Source organism: Daphnia pulex, chromosome 11 (assembly GCF_021134715.1).
Source record: "Daphnia pulex isolate KAP4 chromosome 11, ASM2113471v1".
Lineage (NCBI taxonomy): Eukaryota > Metazoa > Arthropoda > Branchiopoda > Diplostraca > Daphniidae > Daphnia > Daphnia pulex.
In genome coordinates this window covers 5791705-5799362 of record NC_060027.1, presented here as the reverse complement: position 1 = coordinate 5799362, position 7658 = coordinate 5791705, and the positions used below count along the sequence as shown (strand labels likewise).

At 37.9% G+C, this 7658-nt stretch overlaps 2 long non-coding RNA genes across 2 annotated transcripts; both read right to left on the bottom strand.

Moving 5' to 3' along the window:
* Positions 1–370: 370 nt before the first annotated feature.
* LOC124207597 lies at positions 371–1285 on the bottom strand. Its single transcript, XR_006880057.1, has 2 exons — positions 1006–1285; positions 371–911 (listed from the first exon to the last, which is right to left on the bottom strand). It is a non-coding gene; the product is annotated as an uncharacterized LOC124207597 (long non-coding RNA).
* Positions 1286–2777: 1492 nt separating this feature from the next.
* Positions 2778–3726, bottom strand: LOC124207598. The gene is made up of 4 exons (XR_006880058.1): positions 3530–3726; positions 3376–3424; positions 3266–3290; positions 2778–3188 (listed from the first exon to the last, which is right to left on the bottom strand). It is a non-coding gene; the product is annotated as an uncharacterized LOC124207598 (long non-coding RNA).
* Positions 3727–7658: the final 3932 nt, after the last annotated feature.

Genomic DNA, 7658 nt, shown 5'->3' with positions numbered 1-7658 from the left:
GTAGTTATCAAAAACCATAATTCTTAATGCGTTCTTAATGTTTATTTTTTTATTTTTGAGTTCAATTGAGGGTGGGTGATGGGAGGAATCCGTTTAGCGATGTGCTGACATGTTTCCTTGTCCCTTACTACACCATGCAGCACAGTAACTGCCCCGAATAACTATACTGAATCGTTACTACCCCAGCACTGCTGCACCGTCTTACTACCCCGACTCCCAAATTCCATCGATGACGTTTTGGTTGCTCTTCCTTCACCTCATTATTAAATTAACTTGATACGTCAGCATGCGTCCATGTCGAATTATAGCAAATAATATTCGGTGATTAAAAGAATCGCCATAGTCATTTAATAGAAGAAACGTGAAATAATTGAATTTTTGCTGTGTGTATTTTCTAAATGTATCTGCATCTACATGGGAAAAGGGGGCCAGCCAATGTTTAATTTATAATAGGCTGATGGGCTATAGATAATCTAATAAGCTAAACGGTTAACTTGTCATAGCATTTTCTGCTTGTCGTTACCAGCCAAGTTACAACTGCATCGTCTCGTCATTCATTCGCTATATATTATTCATTCGGCTTCGTCATCCGGATCTCCAAGGGATGAAACCGCAAACAGCGCACGAACTACACGGTGTTCTCTTGAAGTTTAAGCGGTGTCTTTTCAGGAGACACGCGCCATCCAGGTAGGTGAAATGATTGCATCCCCTGTGATTGATGCAAGCCCTGCCGCATTCTTCCACGGGTAAAATAATGCCGACAAGGTCTCCGCCGAAATAGTCGCAATTGGGCAGAAATTTGACGCCACCGTCGCCCGTTTGGTGTTTACGTTGAGCGTCGACCACCATCGCAGCCACACCAACAACCAACAACAGGGAAGCGATTGAAATCAAATTCATTTTGAGGCTGGCTGATTGATTTAAAAAGGTAAAAAAGTCCAGGATTAAAGCGTTCAAAACAGAAAAGCAATCATTCAGTTATAGAGCATCGATAGGCCTACTTACATAGAGTTGAGAAATTGAGTTAACTGTTGCAGAGTTAGAATGCGAATGATGATGCCTCTCGTTCACTTCCCTTTTATCTATCAGTGGCCACACCAACAAAGTGAAATTGAGAGACTATATTGTTTCTGGGGGGAGGATTCTTTGCTATTTTATCGCGGTAGACTTGCCTAATTCAATCTGAAATATTTCTACATTTACCCTGTCTTCCGTTGGATATGGATAGGCCAAACCAATTTCCCGTTGATTAAATTGAATGCACAGCATTTGAAATATTTGCGGCCATTCGTGGCGTTGTATATAACGTGGAAAGGATGTTTGGCATACCGCGCTTCCGCTCAAAAGATTTCTTCTAGGCCTATTCAAATGATAAAATGGTAAATGAGAAATCATTTCATTGGGGATGCAGTTAAAGAAATGAGGTTGATAACGAGGAAACCAGCGACTTTTCATTTACACTAAACAAACTAAATGCTGACCTGTCGATTTTGCCGCATAAATTTTCTTATTAGAAAATTTCCCAAAGCTGTTTCCGTTGAACTTATTCATTTGGGGGGAAATTAAATTAAATTTATATTCCGTTTTGATAATATTTAAAAATTTAAATGACCAATATTGGACGGTGTGATATTTTGAAGGGAAACCAAATTTTGCGTCGATTAAATTTGCGCTGAAATTTTGAAAAAATTCATTTGCTAATTTGATTATTGCGACACAGAACAGCAGACGATCTGTAAAATTGTTAAATGACCGCGCTGCGGACACTCCCAACATCCAATTTAAGGCAGTTGCACTCAGATAATCGAAGAGTTGCGACATAATCTTTATTTCGCTGGCACAGTTATCCCATCCACACACAGTTGTTGTTTTGCCAAAAACTGATGCCCGACAGGAAATGTTATAGCGTGAATAGATTTTGCCACATTCCCAGATTTTATTTTTCTTGATTTTTTTAATGAGTTACTAAACCTAGGGAATTTATATAGAAGGGAATTTGATGTTTAAAGAAATGATCCTGTCCTACATACTATTTCATTGTTTATTTCCTTAGTTGCTTATAATTCAAACTTTTTTCCAATCAAATTTAACAGGCTATAAACGATATAATTGGGCGGATTTTCATTTTTCGAAACTTCTACTCTCCGTCGTCGGTTCCTTCCTTTTCACCGGATGAATTCAGCCGGAAGTAATCCACTGCATCGTCCTCATTTTCATATGTTCCGCCGGATGATGAACAACAGTTCCACATGCTGCATGTTCAATCACATCAATGCGGTGAGTTTCATTTTCTTATTTGTTTGGATCCTGGATCCTGGATACAACAGCGCATTATTTACCGTTTTTGATTTATAATTCCGCGCGCATGCTGACCGATCCTGACCAAGTTTTCTATTCTTTCTATTGGTTGTCGTCCTCTTTTTTTCCTCCCTATATTTTTTAAATGGTGCGCAGCTTTTTGAATCAGTGCCTTACTGGGTTGTCCACGGGTACGTCCTGTATAGTACAACAGGATTCATTTTTCCTTTTTTATTATTATTGGAGTTGCAACCAAAGTGTATAAGGATGAGCCCTCAGTTGATTGATTCGAAATTTGTGCTGGCGATTTTTTGGGGAAAAGGGTAAAAGCTAACCGTGTTCTGCTGGGTTCCGTAAAATTTTGCATCTCTCCTTCTATTTACACCCGTCGATTCAAAAACCAAATCTGGTTCCCATAGACAGGAATCTTAGGAATAATTTTATAAGTGATTAGACGTTGAATGAATTTCTTATTTCAATTGAGGATAAGGGAGGAAGTTTATTCACCTCATTTTGGGTCAGGGATTGTAAAAGTACAAACGTCAATTTAAATGAAAGCTACAACGACGCGAAAAAGGCTAATATGACGCACTTTATGTCATCTTTACCGATTGGCTGGCACTTCTGCACATTCGAGTTGATTTCACATAATCAAATATTAAGGAAGAAGAAGAAGACGAATAAGAGGCATTCCATGGAATTCATCAAATGGAATGCAATTTCTATTATCCTCCTCCTACATATAGCTGCTGATGTATTAATAAAGAATTGAGGACTTACTGAGAACACGTTCAGCTGCTCCGACGATGATGATGTTATAATAAGTCACGTCGTCCTCGTAGATTTGTCGGACAAGGAAATGACCTTCAATGTTGACTTCGGCTTCTTTCCTTTTATATTGGACCAAGCCAAAAAAAAAAAGAAATCTTTAAAATAAAGTATAATACGTAATAATTTGGATTCCTACTTGATTTGCTCCCAGACATCTTTTCCTGATTAGTTTTTTTGAATTAAAAAGGAAAACGATTAGCATAATGATAATAAAACACATTACGATGGAATTGTAAAATAGTCTACCGTAATTCTCGAGGACGAGAAGTTCAAGGGCGTAATTAACGAATACGTACTAATAAAAAACGAAAAGGTCACGCCATAAATTCACTAAGCAATTAAATCCATTCATTCTTATCTTAGTAGTAGGTATAAATTATAGTAAATCAATCAAACTTACCATAATAGTGCCAAAGACAAATGAATTGGCGGCTGCGGTAAAAAAACGGCAAATTCTAAAAACGTGAAAGTTGGCCGGGAAACAAATGAATTTCTATCAACGCGTCGTGGAGCGCCAGCAGGATATGTGTCGATAGAGAGAGACAACCAACCAACTGTGTGTGATGGTCGACTGTGTGCCCGGAGAGAAGCTGTACAAGTTGCATCCAACCCCGCCGTCCCTTTTTCCGTTCGTCCTCCTATTTCCCGCTTATATCAAAGCTCTCGTCTCCCTGCTGCGCTTGCTTCCTCTTCTTCTTCTTCTTCCTCCATCTTCCATCCATCAAACCATCCTATCCGTGAAACCCACCCACAACCCCCCCATGCGTACGTGAGTGTCGCTGTTTTTGCTCGGCAGCATTCAAAGTCGCCGGCCGCACATGTTCCTTGGCCGGCCGCACATGTTCCTTGGCCGGCCGCACATGTTCCTTGGCCGGTCGATATCCGGCAGCAGCCACCCAGCAGCACCTTTATCGGATCAGGAGGAATCCCGAATGCTGCTGCACGTACGCCACCGCTCCTATATACCCGCACACACATCGTCGTCGTGGCGGCTAACGTCTCACACTCGAGAAGAGTCTCGCGGAGCTGCAGGGCCATCAGTGAGCTAGGGACGCACTTGAGATGCCAAAGGGAGAGGCAGAGAATATACAAGTGCACGCAACGCCTTTGACAGAAAGTCAACAATTAAATTAAAGATATATATCATATATAAGATCTATACAAATAATAATAATAATGGCATTGCGGAGCGTTGTTGATTCCCATGGATGACAGAAATCCATTCGCTGATGATGTCCAAAAAATGACGGGTTTTTTTCTTATTTCGTCGTTTCTTCCGATCAATAAAATAGAAAAGAACTTGATAAAAACTTTAGTTTAGTCATTTTAGCCGAAAAAGGGGGGTGTACCTCAAACAATTAGTAATTAGAACTTTTTTTAATGAGCACTATTTCTACTTACTTTTTAAGTAAGTGTGTAAAAAAATTCAAAAATCGTACGTAAGGATCACATATAAATTTTTAATTAAAAATTAGAAAATAAGAAATGGGGGTCTAATTTTAAATATTTTTTTGTTTTTATTGCATGTGATCAAACTGTATGTGTTAATAAACGTGTGTTTCCAATTTAAATGTTTTTTGTGTAGGTTTACTATTTTTTTTTTAATTTTAAAGTTACTGAAATTGGTTTCCGCGTCGAAATTTTTTCGCCGTGTTTAACACGGCGCTTATGGCGCTACGCGTCTTGTTAAAATTGATGCTACATAAAAACTAAATAACCTAAAAATCCCCAAATAGTCTAGTTTGAACACCGCCAGGGTGAAAAAGGTGTGTTGTAAAAGCAACTTGAATTTTGCGGAATTTGGAAAAACAAAAAAAAGGGTAGTTTTTTTTTGTAATGTGAATAACTTTTCTACTGTGCTATATTCATAAGATATAATTAATGAAAAGTAAACTAGGTTATATTGGCTACAAAACTAGACTATTTGGGGATTTTTAGGTTATTTAGTTTTTATGTAGCATCAATTTTAACAAGACGCGTAGCGCCATAAGCGCCGTGTTAAACACGGCGAAAAAATTTCGACGCGGAAACCAATTTCAGTAACTTTAAAATTAAAAAAAAATAGTAAATCTACACAAAAAACATTTAAATTGGAAACACACGTTTATTAACACATACAGTTTGATTACATGTAATAAAAACAAAAAAATATTTAAAATTAGACCCCCATTTCTTATTTTCTAATTTTTAATTGAAAATTTATATGTGATCCTTACGTACGATTTTTGAATTTTTTTACACACTTACTTAAAAAAAAAGTAAAAATAGTGCTCATTAATAAAACTTCTAATTACTAATTGTTTGAGGTACAACAGCTAAAATGACTATACTATTTTAGAAATATAATGAGACGACAACGATTGAGCTCCAATTATTTCGTAAATCTCCTCAGCTCCTGTCATCGATTCTTATTCATTTCGAAAAATAACGATGACATGAAATGAAATTGATAGACAACATTTTATGACCTGATGGTCGCGTTCCTTATGATGCAAAAAGGTCATCCATTCGATATGGCGCTGTGCAATATTGCCAAGCGTAGGGCGGACATCGGGAACGGCATTCCGACTAATATATTTTCGGTTTTATTGACTTGTCTTTTGATGAAGGACAAAAAGAAGAAAGATAAGTATATATAATATTATAGTCTACTGATTTAGGCCTCAAAACAAATAGTTAAAGAGTAAACAGAAAGTAAAAATTTACGTAACGCTCATCGGCAGCTCATCGGTCCTTGTATTATTGAATTATTGAGCATTCCCATGCAATATGCATTGGCGAAAACGAGCTTAAGTCGAAGAAATGCAGTATACAGAAAGATGTGAATTATGCAGGACGCGGGGCATGGATAACGTATGTACATAATAGTACTTGGATAATCTCTCTCCTGGTGGGCAATTTTCGATGCCGAGCAGGATAACGAAAAAAAGAATAAGAGGCCAACATCAACAGTAGGGCGGAGTTACACATTTACAAGGTTTCAAACCACGCACCACTGCCCTCCCCCCCACTAGTCCGGCTTTTTTCTTCAATAATATAAAGCTGAACTCAACCATTTCTATTTTATATTCTTGGGTATATTTTGAAAGAAAAGAAAACAACAAAAAGTTATTATCGTCAAAACAAGCAAAATAAATTTGGTTTTCAAAAATATCTCTTAAAAAAAAAATACAAATGAAACTTGTGGTTGTGGGGGATTTTTTAAAAAGGTGACTACCTTTTTCGGAGGAGGAAGGTGGAAAATGAAACCCAGTTTGGGGTAAAAGAAAGTGGTAACAATTTTGCCATAGATTTCTTCGGGATTTCATTATTTGGCTTGCATAATTAAACATCCAAATGTACAATGAATTCCTCAAGTAAAGGAGATTGGGGCTAAAAGGCCTGGGGGCAGGTCACTCTTTTCTTATTATTTAGCTCTGTATTTAATTTAAAAAATTTAGCTTTGAACCATGTGTGCATCATTATGATGCGCAATAATATTGATAATTTTAACGAGCCGGCTACAACTCAAAGAGATCGTTTTGGGGGTTTTCGATTTTGCGGAAATCATCGCTGGGGGTCCTAAAAATACAAAAATATAGGGGGTTTTTGTGAAATGTTTCGCTAAGTCGATTGGTAAAAATCGTAATTACCTAGCTTTTTTAGTTTAGAAGACATTTGAAAAAAACTGAGAGGGGGTAGCCGAAATTTTGACTTTTTTTCGGTTTTTGTGCAGCAGTTTTCTCGTCAACTGCGGCACGTAAAAATAATCTAATTTGTTAAAAATGATGAGATAGCCCGTCTCTTCAAATCATTTTAATATTTTTTAAATACTCGGCTTAGAAGCCGAGATATTAATGATTGAAATTTTGGACAAAATTTCCCAAAATTTCTTCGTTTTTTGGCCATGCCGGACTCCATACTATAAGCCACCTAGTGCGAAGGAAGCCGATTTGGAAACTGGAATGAGCGCTCTAGTGAGTGTGTCAGCTACTACGCTCAGCTACTTTTGAGAGCATAGATGGCTCTGTTTCCAGTTTCCACTTCACAATTCTGACAGACCCCGCCCTAAACCCTCTGAAAATCGGCTTACGTTTACCCTGAAACCGGGATGGGGAAGCCAACCCAGCCATGAACCGATCTATAGCTCTGGTCCAGAGCTATACTGGACTGTGCTACCAGAGAATAGATAAATACTTCCTTCGCAAACATGAGCAATCCGTTTAAATAACTGATTTAAAAAGCATTTTTTTATAAGAAAGCAAAAAGAAACGAAAGAAAGGAATAAGTGGTTGTGAATTTAGTGATGAAATAAAAAAAACTGCGGCGTTGCGCAGGTTAACATCAGCGAATATTTGCACCATTGAAATTCATTATCGGAGTGGAAGTAATCGACTTCTAAATATACAGATTCCTACGAGTTCAACTGGGAAGTTGCATGGGGGGTGGGGTGTAGTGGACTAGAGCGTCAACGCATTGGAAAAAGGCAATGAGGCTTTGGTTTCGAACCCCAGCTGAACCCGTCATAAAACTGTAAGTAGCGCCCTTGA